The following is a 17,882-nucleotide window of genomic DNA, read 5'->3' on the forward strand; positions in this document are numbered from 1 at the left end:
CAATTAAACAATTGATTAATATGTTTTGACAGTAAACAGAGTACATAACACATAAAAATAGGATGTTGTAAAAAATACAACACGCGACTGCTCGTGTGATTGAGTAGGGCGCGGCTTCCGGAAGGTTAATGATTGTTGACACTTGAATGGTTACAATGGATCAAAAGTTCAATAGACGGAATGTTATGATACGAAATGATAGACCAGGTGTAATATGATACAATGCCACTTCAGTAGATGAATAGATGCAATATTATGCAACACCATATGACATTTTAATGGGTGAATAAGTGAAATATCATACAATATCACCTGCCTAACTAGATGAGACTATATTATAGCTCCCAGTCATTACCTAGCTCAACAATATCAAACAACCACAAACATCACGAATATTGAAACAATGGCATGAATCCAGCCATCATTGGAATCAGTTTTGGTGCGACCATGTGCAATGACCCCTGCGCTGGAATGGAAACACGTGCAGGAATATCCAAGTTGAATGAATGGCTGCGATTCGAGTGGAAAACTCAGGCAAAGCGTGCCTGGTCCACTGTCAAGGACAAGCCCAACCAATCATCAGTCATCTGGCTACTCGGTTCATAGTTGACGAACACAACGGATTTCCCCTTACCACCCTCACCACTGCCCCCACCTCTTGAACCATTCCCCTCCAACAACCACCTCACATACAACTCAAACAGCACAAAGCATACCGTACCCTCATCCTTTCAACACAAGTATCCGTTTGCCTGCAACTGGTTGGAAATAATTTATTCTGTCACACCCTTCACACATATAATATCGTACAACATCTGTCATCTGAATTCAGGTGCCTGACATTGGAATTCGTTCATAATAATCATCACTCACTCATACCGGTTCTGATTGTCCTGTCTCATTATTATATTAAGCGAGCGAAATGATTGTTCCAGTATTGTACTTAGGAAACCATAATAACACTATTTCAATGAGATGAGCATCCCAATTGACTGTTTTTTTTAGTTTGATGAGTTAAGTGGATTGGAATTGATCATTCCATTCATGGAGAGAATGTATCGTTTGATACTAATTTGTATTATACACTTGTATTGTACTGTGAATACTTGTCTTGTTTGTCTCTGGTTAAATATATCAGTGAGAATGATGATGACTCGTAGTTTGAAAGATTGAAAAGATTATTACCAATGCAGATTTTACTAATGAAGAGGCCTCCTTGTTTCTAATGAATAAAATAATTGATATCTTAGTCTAATGTTACTACCTATTATTTAATTGTGCAGATGTATTCTGATTTATAGACAAATTGAACATATTATGACAGACAAAATCGCTGATAGAAAATAAATTCAATTACTTCTAGTTGATTTCAAAACACCCATTTCAATAATTACGTAATTAGAATATATTATTACCTGGAGAATGTTCAGTTTTCGATTTTTTTGGATCAATATGTTCATAATGTAATTAACAAGTGAAAGCATAGAACTGATGTTATTTTCTTAAATGCATTACCCAAATTACTGTACAGCCTTCAATAGAATTAACTCACCAATATTCAAATAGATTGGGTTTTTGTCTAATTCATTTCAATACCTTTTGGATCATTTGGATCAGAGCTGAGAGTCATAATTATTCTGTGAAGTCTCCGTTCTATAGCTGGTATGATTTTTGGAACAACAACCAGTTTCCCAAGTGAGTTTCACAATTTAATATATAAGATTAGAATTGACTAATTTGATGAATTTGAAATCCGCCAGTGGACAATTGCTGTGATTGAATGAGTTGATAACACTGAATCAATTGAATGGTATTTTAATTATTACGGTAGCCAAATTTCTCTTGTTATGGGGAAAACTAAGCAATATTTTACGCTTCTTAATCTTTTTCAACTAGGATGCAGGTTAAGAAAGGAAGTGAAGCATATTTCTATGATCACTCATCAATCGTAGACTTCAGGGAAGTAATTTGATTCTTGTATTCGTTTGCAAAAATTGTATCTTAATACAAGAACTTCAAATTTGAATGAGAGAATCTTTAAAATCCAACAACTTATACTCATATATGATGAAATTTCCAAGGAGAAAAACCAGGAGAAGCAAATTCTAAGATGGAAGTCAGCCTATGTGTTGTGTGTAATGATCTGGAATCCCAATCTGGATATTCCAATCCTAATTCATTATTACTTATCACTGAACATTATTATTCATGACTGAATTATATGTTCTGCGTTTGTCCATGATCATCGATCATTATTGATCATCACAATACATTAAAATAATTGTGGAATTCGTTTCGGTTTATTAGAGGAGTGGAACTGCCATGTAATAAAAATCTACATTACTTTCAAAAGAACTATCTAGTTCAATGAGGCTTTATTGAAGCCTCCATGGTTCTTGGAGTGTCCAGAGTAATGAAGAATTGAATTGTCGCCAAAATTCTCTCAGAGTAGTAGAGAATTGGCAACTAGCGTTGACGGCAGTACGTATGTGCCAAAATTATTACGGCTACTCATAACTGTACCAAATTCTGCTCCCAAGTTATGAGGAGTCAAAGTAGTTCAGTGGCTAGCATTTTTTGTTTGATCAAGAGCTGATCTTCGTCTCAAACTACCTTTAATAACATGATATTCGTAGAGTTGAGCATAGAAATAATTGGAAAATTATCAAATATTGGAGGTTTGTAACACTTATATCATAATATTGAATAGTTTCAAATATTCAACTGAGATCATGGAGAGATCATGAGAGTTGCCAAGGCGAACGGATACAGCAGCAGACAGACGGTGAGAAGATCTCTCCCCAGGTTTTTGAGTGTTACAACGCTTTCTCTTCTGTCTGTCTTCAGTTATTGATTTTTCACCATTTGTCTGCTCACGTCTGAAGACGTCTGTCTGCTGCTGTGTGCGTTCAGTTTGAGAGAGGTGACAGTAATGGATTTCGTACATTTTATCAGTATACAGTTTTCTTATAGATAATTCAATCATTCCTTATCATCACTCATGTAGGTTCCAATAAGACGCTTCTTTGGTGAGAGAATATTGAAAAAATAGTGTGAGTGTATTTGTTCACTACTACTGATGTAGTATTTGTCTATAATGATTAATTAATTAATCAATATAGGCTACTTCCGATAATGGCAATAGCACAAGCAGGATGCTTTTAAAAAATTGATGTTGATCACTGAACAAGTAGAAAAACCTGGGAACAGGAACAACAGTAAAAAATATTCCCACCAGTGAAAATATCAGCGTGGATGAACGTAGAGAATCTCTCGGTACAGGATGGGTTTGACACGGAGCAGAGCGCCAGCCTCTACTGCTCTGTCTGCTCTTGTCTTCGATGTGGTTTTTTGGCCAGGGACAAAAATTTTCCGAAAGGAATTATCGATGGAACGTGAATGGTGAATTGCGTGAACTCGGACAAGGCTTTCGGTCGATCGACGCTCTAAAAGTTGACAATGTTTTTGTATGGAGAGCATTTTGAGCGTTGGCCTCTATTCAAAACAAACATTCCCCGCTGGAGAGACAAGACGCGTAAAAGCGTGCGTTAAAAGTACCCCCACTTACCCCTCCACCGCATCCCTCCCAACTCAGCCCCACAACTACTCTTGCAATGTCAACGGTTTTTCCAGTTCGGTTCACTATTACCTCCCGCTATTCGAAACTTACTTTATTACATACGATTTCCAGCAAAACTGTTATCGCATCGAAATTTCGATATCGGCAAAAATTATCTCAATTTTTGTGGTTTCTTTCTCCGCCCCGACTTTACTTAGTTCATGGATCGAGCAGCTTTTGTGTGTAAATTGAATGATCTCGTCGTGGAGATATGGATTTTGTTCATGACCAAAGTTTATGAGACTACTCATAAGGTTCGGTCAATAACAAGAGTATGCAATATTACCTTTTTCTCGTTAAGGCTATTCATAAATAGAAATAAATAAAAAACTTTACAATCATTTACGTATAAATAAAAAAAGTACAATTTATTTACGACATGTTTCGGCAATTTATGCCATTATCAAGTAAATCTTGATAAGAAAAAAAAATCATAAATTGCCGTAATAGTCGTAAATAAACCATTAAAAAAAGTGAACATAGGTTTTTATTTCTTTCTGTATGATATATTCTATGCGGTTATTTGTTGACTAAAGAATATTTAACATTTGAATAACGGTTCCCACTATCTAACACAAACACTCTGAAGATTATTTCAAAAGCATTTAGCTTCATTTCCACTCACCAACAATATTGTAACATTACATCTGTCTCCCGACTCATGACACTGATATTTGTGTCATAGGCCTATCTATTTAGAATTTTCATAATCATGTTTTGTTGTAATTATGAGTGCTGTTTGGGCTCTGTCTGTTGTACTGAAGTAAGTATCACTTGTGATAAATTATATTTCCATTTTTGAATCAGTCTTGATGAATATGGAATGAAATTGAATATAGTAATATAAGAATAGAATAGGTTGAGGATACAAATTATGATGAAATGAAACACAATATTTTGACTGTTTTACTAATATCTACAGATTTCATTTCAATTCGATATACAAGAGTCAGGCTTCATTGAAAAAGACTGCAACAACAAAGATAACAGAGTTTTACTTTATTTGATGATACTAGATTCCAAACTTATCGATTGTTGACGAGGATACTGGTTCTCATATATAATCTGTAAATTGTGTTTGAAATTGAAGATTGGAATGATTATAAATATGTAAGAACATAATTGAAATTAAGCACCGATCCAAAGTCGTATTCAACGTTCTAAATATTACACAGACTCCATGATATGTGTTGGGTGGAGCGTCGAATCAAAGTAAACTGCATGCTGGTCTGCTAAGCGAGACGTGTGCAAAACAAAAACTGGACTGTGATACACGTAGAGCTGATAGTGTTTTGTAGCTGGGTGAGTCCTTGAGAAATGGTCTGACAGCCAACAGACAAAAAATGTACACCGAACGTTCGTTACGGGGGCTTTACGCTGCATGCACAAATTTGAACACTGATACAGCAACGTAAGAAGCTGTGACTGTCAGATTTCTGAGCTATGCACATGATAAACGTGTTCTAGCTCGGAAAACCTCTACAAGAAACAACGAGAACAGAAATTCCTTCGATCATCATAAATATACCATCCAAAAAGTATCTGAATGTATCACCTGTCTTGATGAGAAATGGTTTTGTTCATCTGGATCTCTCAGGTATGGAAGGGAATACATTGATCTGTTATCCCATATGGGAAAAAGTTATGTGAGAAAGATATCAAATGAATCAATGTTCTCGAAAGTCAGTCATGAATTGTGAAGTTTCTAAATCTTGGTCCAATATAACATATTACATTGCTCATTAGTAGAAACAATATGAAAACTTGTAGTACCCTTCATTATTTAAAATATTACAACGTCTAGTTTCGACCATAACTTAGGTAATTTTCAAGTTGAAATGTTCAAATGTAATTGAGGGTAATACAAGTTTTCATATTGTTTCTATTAATGAGCAATGTAATATGTTATATTGCACCTCTTAACACTCTCTAAATGCCTTCAATATTAATATTTATTTTTAATATTAATACAATAATAGAAATGAAAGATGTTCATAACTTCTTAATATTTCATCAAGATGGTTGTTTAAGACCAATACTTATTTGTTATCAGTTGAATATTATAATCAAATAAACAGAAAAAGTACAGGTTTTTCATTTTTCAAATTTCCATTATCAAAGACAAGGAACAGACCAAGTTTTCTTCTTCCTGATTTCAATGTATAAGGTAAATAGTAAGATTTTTTGAACATCCCTGATACTCATAGATTAATATATTATCTACACATGAATTACTTACTCAAATAACGATAGCCTTCATGATTAGGAAACTATCTTTCATATCCCATACCGATAGAATGAAACTAATTCCGTTATTGGATTGAAATGGGAAACCACTGTCTCTTTCCGAAGCACAGAAACTCAATAGCTGGATCGGAATCATAGAGGCTTCCATCATAGCTTAATAACTTTCAATTCCAGTTGAGTCTATAGCGCTGTATATTATCAGCTATAAATGCCCTGGGAATGGCGACCAAACTGTGGCTCACCATGTTATGTCACTCGGGAGACAATCGGGAACAGATGTCTGTTTCTAATAGTCTGATTATCACGAATGTTGAACTTAGCCTATTTATCTGCTGTGCCCCTACCGCTGCAGCCCATCCCATGACACATAATTATTTTATGGCAACTATCATGACCGCCATATGGAGCAATGTGCACAAGTGCATTCGCAAACTATCAATAAAGATGTCGCAGTTCCCCAATTCCCTCTAGTAACATGCTTGTTAAGCTAATATGAATTGCACTCCTGGCGTTACAGAGTCCCAATAAACACTGCTTGTGACAGCGTCCGAAATCTTCATGTAAATATTCCCTGTTTGACGGCCAACCTATTGAATATTTGAATGAAAACCAAAATTCAATACGATTCTACTTCAATATTTGAATAGGAGATATTTAAGGAGTTGAACGTTCCTACTTGAAATCGAAACATTCATGGTCAATGACTTAGTCCATTCAGTTAACCAAGTTTTCGAATTCAAGTCAAAGTCAACTACTACCGAATTTAATGATACAAAGTTGGAAATTTCTTGTAAATATAATATCATCATCGATTTGTATGAACTATGTACAAAGGTAAACAAAAACAATAAGCAAATGTCTGCAGGGATAAAAGTCAAAATCTTATATTATTTATTCGTAGAAAGGTTACATCTATCTCCTGAAATTATGGTATTTGTATTTCATAAATGTCCCTGTGTCGTTTATATAATATTCATGTTTTGTAGCAGTATATCTCATAATCCATCAGCTTATTGGAGACTATATTCGTCATAACTGTCTTATGAGATTAATAGTTGATTGTAAAAAAAATTGGATTTCAATCTCCTCTAGTCATTTACTAATATTATAGAAAGTGATGTAATATAGAGAGTATGTAGAGCATCCCATCAACATATTATAAACTAGCCGTCAGGCTCGCTTCGCTCGCCATATCCGTCTCGCCAGGGGGTTCCGCCCCCTGGACCCCCGACTGGATCGTCCAAGAATGAGATCAGCAGGCTCGCTTCGCTCGCCTGGACGATTATAATTAATTAAATAAGAGAATGGGAAGAATATACATGCTAAAAGACGAACTTCAAACCCTTAAAAACCACCCTTAGAGGTAAAATATTGCCAAAAGATTTCTTAGTGCGCCTCTAAAGGGCCAACTGAACATACCTACCAAATTTGAACGTTTTTGGTCCGGTCGATTTTTAGTTCTGCGAGTGAGTGAGTGAGTCAGTCAGTCAGTCAGTCAGTCAGTGAGTGCCATTTCGCTTTTGTATAGAATAGTACATTGCCAGCTCTGATAACACAGATTCAATTGTAGTGCAATAGCTATATTTCTTATAATTTGCAGATTTTGAGTTGTTCATCTTCCAAATACATTTTTCCAGTATTGAGGCTGGCATGGTCATAGCTGTCCTGTAACAAGCTTTTTCCTGTAGCTACTCAGTCTGAATAATGTTGGATAAACTCTTTGTAATCAGAGAAACTTTCAAGGCTATCTGTAAAAAGGTTTTTCCATTAGCTGTTCAGTGTCAATAATGTTGATAAACTTCTTTGTGACTCATGAGACTTGTGTGTTGTTTGTTCTTGATGACAAATTGAGATAATCTCGAACAAAGTTTTCTATTTGAAAAAACACAAATGTTGACTTCGCCATGATGCTCAACGAGTCTTGCAAATTCATTCAAGTATTGAAGAGAACACCAAAATGAGTTTTCGCCGGCAAAATTCCAAATTCCACTAAGTTTCCATTGATAAGGATCAAGTCTCTAAGACAAACTTCAAGCAAGAGAAGTGAGCTGAAACTTTCACCCATTACATGGGAATTTCAAATTTATCGCCGCTGTGAATTAAAAGGCTTTCTCATCGTGCTACCTGTTGTTAGAGCAACTAGATCTCCTTGGAACGCGGCTGACTTGAAGACCGGTTGAAAGCTTTTCTTCTAGTGTAGAATGGGGTGAGTGAGGGATGAGTGACACTTGCGCGTGCGCAGTGGCTTATGCAAGAAAGCCTTGCACTCCCAATTTTAGTCGTGCGCATACCACGTTCGCGAGTACTGCATCTGGATATCCTCGCTTTCAAGCCATTGGTGAGTCTCACTAGAGCCCAGCTTTACCATGATAACGCACATTTGCCGAATCCCTCTGAGCGTCCACTAATCCGATTGGGAAATTAACTCAATAATGTCTAGTGATAATGTGCTTCTACCGCAGTAGATTATCACTGGAGCAAGCTTCTTACCACTCGAGTTTCAGCACTTTATTCATTCTTCTCTCGAACATTCACACTGCTAACAACCGTTCGTTTCCCAACCTTATAAACTTCAGTCGGTCAAACACTTAAAATGGAAAAGAAAATCGGCTAATCCTAAACTTTTGCCCGCTCATTCACAATTGATTATCAAATGAGTGATATTTTCCTTCAATTCTGAACTCTGCTTGAAGACAGGCGTTACTTTCATCTCAAAAACAGTTTAATTAAACAGCCTTGGGCTATTCAACTTGAAAGTTTTCCACCGTCTCCAATCCATCTTAGTTTTGTCGATTTACATTTTTCAAGATAATAATCATCATTATTAGGAAACTCGCCTTTAGTTACTCGCCCTTAGTTTAGAGAGATCAAATATTCTTATCACACTTTTCTCGATTGATGAGAGTATTTATTGGAAATTCTTGAATGAATATTTTTGTTTCATATTATGAATGAGGATGTTCCAATGAACTTGAATAGACTACAATAATATAAGATTAAAGCCTAGTATGACAACCAATATCGTGAATTTCTTCACAGTGACTCTGGATTCTTCAGAGTCAAAATATGAATATAAATTGTATTGAATCAATGTTATCGGTTGGATATAGAACTCATCTGCAATTGATGATCTATCAATTGGAATTCATAGAAACAAATGATTTTCATATTTTAGTAAGTTGAATTTGGTGACTAAAGCCCTGTTATATCGATTTTTGCTCTTACGATATTCTACCGTCCTTATGAATTCTATCAGATTGAACGGAACTTGGCAAACATCATCTGTTTAATCTGATAGAATTTATAAGGACGTCAAAAATTCGTACGAACTAAAATCGCTATGTATGTAGCTAGCCTGAGTGCCTGGAAAATAATGAATTGGTGAGTGAAATCGGCCACTTTCACAAGTTAAAAAGAAATATTGAGATTTTCGATGTATGTACGTTGTTTCTCGTAGTCTCTCAGTCTATATTCATGTTCTTTTTTTCCCAATATGGAATACATGAGCAGTGAACTTTGCTCCCTCTTCCCCAGTTTTCGACGCGACATGATTCCTCGGGAACTTTTCCCAATAACAGGAATTCCTCACTTTCACTCAGACGTTTCTGACCTCCGCTACTATGGAATAGCCTGACATTTTTCTCGGAAAGCTTGAACTGAGAAATACCAGTTCTAGGCAAGTTTTCTCAAAAATGTATTGAGAGATTGACTCAATTCTTTCCAAAGCTATGAAGTAATGAATTATGCAGATTAGTTCATTATTATCTTGCAAGTGGATAACTTTTGAAATGTGAACGAATTTGAGAAATATATTCAAACAGTTAATTTGAACAATTTAGTGAATTGGACATTCAATTACCTCTACGTCATTCAAATTCTCAAGTTGTGAAAATGATGGTTCACAAAATTTTGTGAGTAGATTACGAACTATACATATACTCTGTGGAAATGATTTCTTGTTTAATGATTCTACGACTATGGAAGAAAATACTTCAGACTGCGAACGTGTGAATACCCCGATAAAAATATTATTATTCCAAATCAAGCATAGACGAGAAACACTCGAAAATGCGTTATATACAGGTACCATCAAACAAATATTCTATACTAGCAGGAAACCTGTGCTCCGCAAGTGTCAACTTGAGAGTTGACGTACTGAAACCTTGATGATCTGGACATAGTCTTATAATCATTCTTGGTCAATAAGTTTTCTATAGATAGATAAATAAATACAATATTTCAAGTTAATCAGTTGAGTAGTTCAGACATGATGATGCGTCATTCGTGAATTTCCTATCCCTTAGGTGTATAAGCTAATTCTTTCCTTTGCCTTATAGATTTATTATTACATGTATTGTGAATGAAAGTAGATTATACGCATCATACCTGTTTGAGATGTACTCTACGATATTACTTCTTTCATAGGTTATTCAAACTGAAAAAACTTGAACACTAAATAATGTGATTTTGATCACTGTTTGTGTTCAATTTATGGAATTCTGAAAAAACCAAGCCACTTCAGTTGAAAAATTCATTCCGTCATTTCAGCTCGCTTTGGGACAATATGGGTTTTCCGAATACTTCTCTCGACTGTAGCACTAGAACGAGTCAAAAATGTTTTCACATGTTGGAAAAATGATTATTTACTCGTGTGAGCAGTTAAACTTTTTGTCACCCGGGAACAAAGCACTAATAGTAAGTCAAATAGAAAGTTTGCCAGGTACGACTCACAATTCCAGCCGAATATTAAATCTGTTCACGGGTCTGATCATTTGGAATATTTCCAATTATGGCAAGTGGCGTGGGTTGGGTTGCAACGTTTTGTTGTAACGCATGTGGGAGCAAAAAGCCTCACGTAGTGTGCGGCGGGTCACATAATGTGCGCCTACTTTCCGAAAAGCAGCAGCGTGAGTTTCATCCTCACAAAGCTGACTCGTCCTTTGAGTTTAGTGCTCGCCATGCATCGACAACACACAGGCATTAAGCATTTTATTTTAATGAGGATTGGAAAGGATATGGGGGAATTAAAAGTTGCTCACGGTATGAAGATAAATATTATGCTAATCAGATAGTCTATCCTTCTACATTGGGTGTTATTTTGGTGATGTGTGTCTAGTTCACAATACGCTAGCGAGTAAAAAGCAAGTAAATTATCAAAAAAGTGGAGCAATATAATGCTTTTTATTATAAACTGAGATATGGAATAAACTATACTAAACTAAAATATATAAAGCTTATTATAATGCTTTTCATATAAACTGTGATATAGAATAAACTAAAATATATGAAGCTTGCAATATAAAGTGGAAAAAATTGAACCTAAAATGCTAACTTCATGACTTAAAATAATTCATCAATTCCGATCGCTTCTACCAACTGTGATTACTCACCATTAATATTATATTTATGACAACTATTTCCTTCTTGAGGTGTTTTGTATTCATCGTCTTCAAACTTCGGTTCATTCAAATAAATAAGAACAGTTCTGTTGCTAATCATATTGACAGTAAAATACACATATTGAGATAAGAGATACCAAGAGATAAACTGGATACCTTTGATTGAGGCTTAAAAATATCTAAATATCATTCTAAATAATATTCTATTATAGCATGATATCTCGCTACTGTTTTCTGCTTTTCTTGAATTCATGATTTTCTGAACAATTCATTCGTTTAATTACGATCCTATAAAGATATTTATCTCCGACATTTAGATGAACATATTTCCGATAAAGATAAGCATTTCCGATGTTCATTTCTAGTCTTAGCTCAACAAATTGTTTCCTATCAACTGGATTCATTATGCATCAACTTGCCTTCCACATAATCATATATGATCATATCCACGCATGGATATGATAATATAATCAATCATATAATTCAAAGTTCACATGGTTAGGGTCAGAATTCAGAACTTCTAATGGTATGTATTAGTAAAAACTTTTCGTCAAAAATACCTGCCGAAGGAGACTCATTGTTGGAATGCTTAAATTACGTATGGTTTTCCATTTCCATTACGATCACCGATTTCTTCATACGAGTTATCAACAATCCACTAAACAATGAATTCTCTGCCGATATAACTTTCAAGAAATGAATTGAACGAAGTTTCAATCTCCGGTATTGTACTATACAGAATTTTGAGAAATGTTCTTCTGTATAACAAATTTCTTGAATTCACATATTTATCTTCCTTGTTCACTTTCCATTTTCCAAACTGTGCACTTGGATTCTGACTGATCATACTATTATTCAAAACTACCTATTTCATAAGAATATAGATAGGTCGTTCTAAATATTATAAACAGTCAAAATCCAAGTTCAGAGTTTGATAAATGGAGATTGAATAAGAAAACTAAATCTGTGAATCGAAGAAATTAGTTATGCAGAAGAACATTTTTGAAAGTGATTGGAGCTCCATATCATACATTCAACGGTTACAAATGAATATTCTCAATCATAACATCAAGAAATATGATTGCATACTTTGTTTCAGAACCAGACCGATCTATAATGTCACTAACGGTTCGATAGGGGACTAGTATTCCTTTTGAATAGCAGTCTATCGATTCCGGTTGAATTGAGCTGAAGCCACAGTTATTGAATACATGTCTAGAGTGAGAGAGAGAGAGAGAGTGTGGAAGAGGAAGAGAAAGAGAGAGGGTGAGTGTGTGAGAGAAAGCATGAGTGAGTGAGAAAGAAAGAGAGAGATTGAGAGAGTAAAGGTCTGAGTCAGAGCCACATGGCTGTCATATAAAGTCGTGCTCTTGATTCCAATATTAAGATCAATTCGAAAACCGCAGCCTGCAGGCATGCATGCAGATTCTGCATTATTGGAAATATATTTTATCGTTCATAGATGATGTCCTCAAACGCCTGAACGGTATGTTGCCGTTCGAATTTGCATTATACGATAAACCAGCGGCCATTAGAATTTGCCGCTCTCAACATTTTCTATGGTATAACATTTTCGTTTACAATTTAATCACTTCGATTCGATATATCGAACTCATGGTTCTCATACTTCAAGCTACTGATTAGAAATAACAAAGAGTTTGTCCACTTGTTTTCTACTATTCCAATTGAGAATATGTTCTCAGTGGTGCAAACAACTTTTTCAAAAGATACCTGATAGAAAACTATTAATTATTGCAATTGCCGAAAATAATGTGCAAATTTTGGATTACGACAACATTCATTCATTCACCAGAGTATTTGACTTGTAAATTATAAATTGAATTATGACATTGAACATTAAATAGTACGTGAAGCTCATCAGTATCCTGATTTTATTCATGATAATATTCTAATCTAATCGAGAATATTAGCTGTTTCGATGTAAAACCGCATGTCGTGATGAGCCTAAAGATGAAATAAATAATTATTAATCGGAAATGCGTATCTCTCATGAGTGGAAATTAAAACCATGAAATCGTACACAAATTTCAAAAACACATGCATGAAAACGTTAATCGAACAGAATTGAAACGATTAATTGGAAATATTAAGCCATTAAAATCGGTTGATTGAACATCCATGGAAAAGGTTCGTTCATCAAATATTTGAATCTTTTGAAAGATAGCCGGGCGTGAATTTCGTGCACGAATAATTCTGCGGATATCTGAATCATTATCGAAATCAAACCAATCCTCTTATTTCGCAAAAATTCAAATTCCTTTTGCTGAGAGCTGTTCAAGTTTATTATAATGATTGATCTCACACTTTTCAGATTGGAATCTCTATTTGATTGATCAAGTGTTAAAATATCGAACGATGCATTGGATGATCAATAGATAGAAATTAACAAAGGAAATGAATAGGAGACTGCATTCTCGATTCTGAACAAATTCCAATTAACTATAGAATGTCTTGAACTTTAATTAAATTGAATCGAGTTGAAATAACGGAATTCGATCATAGAACAAGATTGTTCTGAGCTAGAATTGAGTTAAAATAACGTAATTTTATCATAGATCAAGATTGTTCTGAGCTGGAATCAAGTTCTTATTATTCTTTTGAAAAATAAACTGCCATGTATCTGTCGTTGAAAGGTTGAAACTCATAGAAAGTCATTTTCATAGACTGCTCTATGAAATGGAGAATTATCTCAGGTTGTTGATGATAATAGATGAGGTATAATCACGTTGCATCAATCTTACACAACAATTTTCCTCCTTGGACTTGTAAGAATGTTCTTCTGTCTCCATTGAATATTGTAGCTTTGTAGAAGCCATAGAGTAACTAAGAGAAGCCTCATTTCAGAGAATTTATAGGTCTAAACTCGGCACCATTTTCCAAACTTCGAAATTCAAAAAAGTTGGATAATGCCGGTTTTTACTGCAGTAATAAAGAAATGAATCGAACTCTTAATGGCTATTCTGAAATGGCTCCAACAATGTGACTATGTCATTCTCGATTATTACGTCTATAGTAAGGACAATGGGGAAACCAGTCTTGATTGGAGATAATAATAATTCATCTCTTTTGAGTTCCACAATCTATTGAGATTGCTCGAGATCTACAGAGAAGCAGATACCATAAAATGGAACGCTTTCCCATTAACTACGTGCTCTGTAATGAGAAATGACCAAGCAGCCTCAACATTATTCACTGTCTCCTAAAATCTCATTATTCTCTTTATTTGCAGGTAGTTTCTCATTAGCCGCCATCTACATGTTCCTCTTCTTGATGTCTATTGAGTCTTCGTTGCTATTATTGAGACTCTTCCACAAATTAGCTCCGGGCATAAGATGCTCAATTTCTCCAAGGTTCTGTCAGACTCTGTAATTAGTTCACCGTTGGCTCTAATTTGTAGTTCTTGTTACAACTCAGCAACGACATGACTGACGGGTACTCAAATTATTTTCTTTCTTCCTCAACCATCTTTCCGATGCAGGTTTTTCTCGTTCAATTTTTCATAATTCGACACTCTATATCAAATTTCATTATCAGTTGTCGGAATAATTCAATATCAATTCTTCCACTCAGTATTAAACTCTGATTTCCCCTCAAGCAGTTCAATTCTCATGAAGATAAGAATCAAAAGATCCAAAAATAAAGTGAAATAGTGGGAATACACCATGAAGTATCCCTTCAGCATCCATTTGACAGATGAATTCATTCCATTTTGGATGGATTATATTTATGATGAAGAATCGATCATCAGGTCAGCTACACTTGAAGATGCTTGAACTAAAAACGTTCGATGAGGTAGAAAGCAGAATTATGTTTTGTTTTTACTGTATAAGTATTATTGTCTGTTGATTCTGTGAAAGCCCTGGAGCAAGTATGGAACTCGTTGATTAGAATGTCAGGAAAAAATAGCTTGGTATGTTAGAAACTCACAAGCTCAAATTGAAGCTCATGAAATAGATATAGATCAGTTTTTCAAGCATTTCTCAAGTGAGAGACCACTTTGTATCTTCCTAGTATCATACTAGTTTGTAAGCTCAACTATAAGCTTAATAGTGATATATTGGAAACAGCATCAAATTAATAGAATATTGTATTCAAAAATGGAAACCCTGAGTTCAGTGTGGATGAATACTACTAGTAGAAGTGACACAATTTTGCTTTTAAATTTCAACATCAAATCGTTGTTTTTTGAATGAAAGGATATTATCTCCTCTGCTAATGATTTCCTCCGCTCTGTTACTTCTTTCTTACTATTTAGTAAGAGACGACCATAATAAGTTGTAATAAGATCATATTAATTTCTCATTCATGACCCTCCTCTTCGCCACTGGTCTAGTTAATTCAATCAAAGTGCTTCGTGGATCCATACTGAATGATGTAGCATTGGTAGCATACTCTAATAATCCCAAATACTCAGCAACCGAATTGTATCAAAGCTGGCTAGTTTCATGTACAGTAACTAAGTAACCAGTTTAACTATAGATATCAGTACTGTAGTTTCATGAAGCAGCAACTGTTAGTGCTGCTCTCTGTGTGTCAGAGTCTCGAACAAGTGGACACTGTGGTGGCTGCATGCATTACCAGACAAGAGGTTTTGCGTTCTGTTTGACTCTCTCCTGCAAACAATTATTGGCTTGACAGTTAGTGTTTCATTGCACATAGACTAACAATGGTAGATGAGTCTACTGGTAGCTATTGTTTTGTCTTTTGGTTGCCGAGTCAAGTTGGAACTAACATCCTATGTTCTCTGTACTTGCTGATGGGGTCAGCTTGCTAGTTCCTCGTTAGTGCAATGCAGGACAGACGAATGTTTCATATTATTATGCAGTGTAGACTGTATAAGGAGGGTGAATGTATTTTCATTATCCATTCCAGAAAAAAACAATTTAGATAAAAAACGAATTGTGAGAACTGGTACCAAAATATCATTGAGACTGACTCATAAACTATCTAAATTTGAGAGAGAAATAGTTCTGGATTTATTCTGTTGCTTCTCTCCTTTATCATTGTTCTGATTTTGTGCTTTTTTAGATGGAATAGATTTATAATATTAGTGTGCGGGCATTAATGTAAGTGTTATTTTGGGTGCACATCACTTCATTTCTATCATACTCCTCATATTTTTCCTCTGCATTATCCACTATTTTTTCTTTCTTGTATGTTGGGTTGGTTTCTTCAATTTTAAATGTTGATTTCAGTTTCTTGCTTCATTATTGAGCTGTTATCATTACAGAAACGGTTCTATCACTATTTCAACAACCTGTCTTAGTTCTTGTTAGTGTTTAATTTCCCCAAAATATTCCTCCTGCTCCAGCATTCCATATTTATATTTCATCCTCCACTCTCATTAACTTCTTCCTCTTCATGTTTTAATTCTCCTCCAGCATTCCTTGTTCCGCAATCAGAATATCCAACGCTTCTTCTTCAAATCTGAACAAGTACATCTTTATTATGAACTAGATTAAAAAGAAAGAGAACATTGGAATGGAAACATTGGGAATAGGAGATATCCAGGAACCAGGCTGACTTCTGCTCATCACTTCAATGCCTACCAGGTCCCAGATGTTGAAATTCTGGAAATTCAGTACCAATGAAATCGTAGAACTCATCCTGTTGAACTATAGATAAATCTGAAGACTGTAACTTGTTTTACATAATGTTTGAACTTCTTTTATTTTGTGAGCTCAACTGAATTTGAATAAAATGTAATATTGAACATTAACCAACAACTTATTTGATTTATTTATGATGATTTTCCAAATGTATGGTTTCTTTTGGGCGCCACCCAGCTCTCACTGGGAAATATATTCAAGAAATATATAGCAAACAAAGACAAATCCTCTAGGTCGTGGATATGGGTTTAACGAGTAAACATAATTTCAAAGCTGAAATCTACATAATATCGTCCTGACAGGTCTTTTTGTACCCTTGGATATCTCAGCCAAGGCAATCTTCTACGAGTATGTCCTATTAAACTCTTATCAACTATTTTACCTTGATTGAAAATCTCTTTTTATTATCCATATTTAATATCCATAATTTTTTAATCCATACACACAAGATGTACTATTACCCTCTCTTCCTCTGTAAAATAGTATTTTCCATTTTTATTTTTTGTATATATTGTCTATTTTAAAAATAAATGAATAATATTAGAATATTCATATATAAAAAGCTTGCCAACACCTCCTGACGGCACTCAGCCAAGGAGAAAATGTTGACAATAAAAATGTATTAACATTTACTTGATTATTTCCTAAAATGTAATGAAATTTCGTTCAATAAAAGCCTTTATTTATTTATTTATTTATTCATTTATTGAAAATCTCTCTATTTGTTTGAAGCCGCGAAGTAATGGCATTATAGAAGTTATGAATGTGGAATAATATTCAAATCTCATTTGTAATGACACATTGTGATGGAATATTATCGTTGAGTTAAGTGTTTGAATGTATTGTTGTAATGAATGTTAAACTAGTATCCCGTCTTGGAAAACCTGAACTTCTCATTTATCACGTTTTATATTATGATCTTCTCCCATTGATGACTCACTGCTCGTTCTTGCCCTTACGTTTATTGTAGAGAGATTCACGAACCGT

The 17,882-nt window shown here is 34.8% G+C and overlaps 1 protein-coding gene across 2 annotated transcripts in view; it reads left to right on the plus strand.

The window, feature by feature from the left end:
• Positions 1-8,127: 8,127 nt before the first annotated feature.
• The window catches only part of LOC111059450 (neuroligin-4, Y-linked), a 138,045-nt gene continuing 128,290 nt past the window's right edge, over positions 8,128-17,882 (plus strand). The window contains exon 1 of one of the 2 annotated variants that reach the window (XM_039423218.1): positions 8,128-8,204. The gene's annotated coding sequence lies outside the window, so the exon portion shown is untranslated. The remainder of the gene's footprint in view (positions 8,205-17,882) is intronic. The other variant, XM_039423219.1, reaches the window with a different exon arrangement.

Source organism: Nilaparvata lugens, chromosome 3 (genome assembly GCF_014356525.2).
Source record: "Nilaparvata lugens isolate BPH chromosome 3, ASM1435652v1, whole genome shotgun sequence".
NCBI lineage: Eukaryota > Metazoa > Arthropoda > Insecta > Hemiptera > Delphacidae > Nilaparvata > Nilaparvata lugens.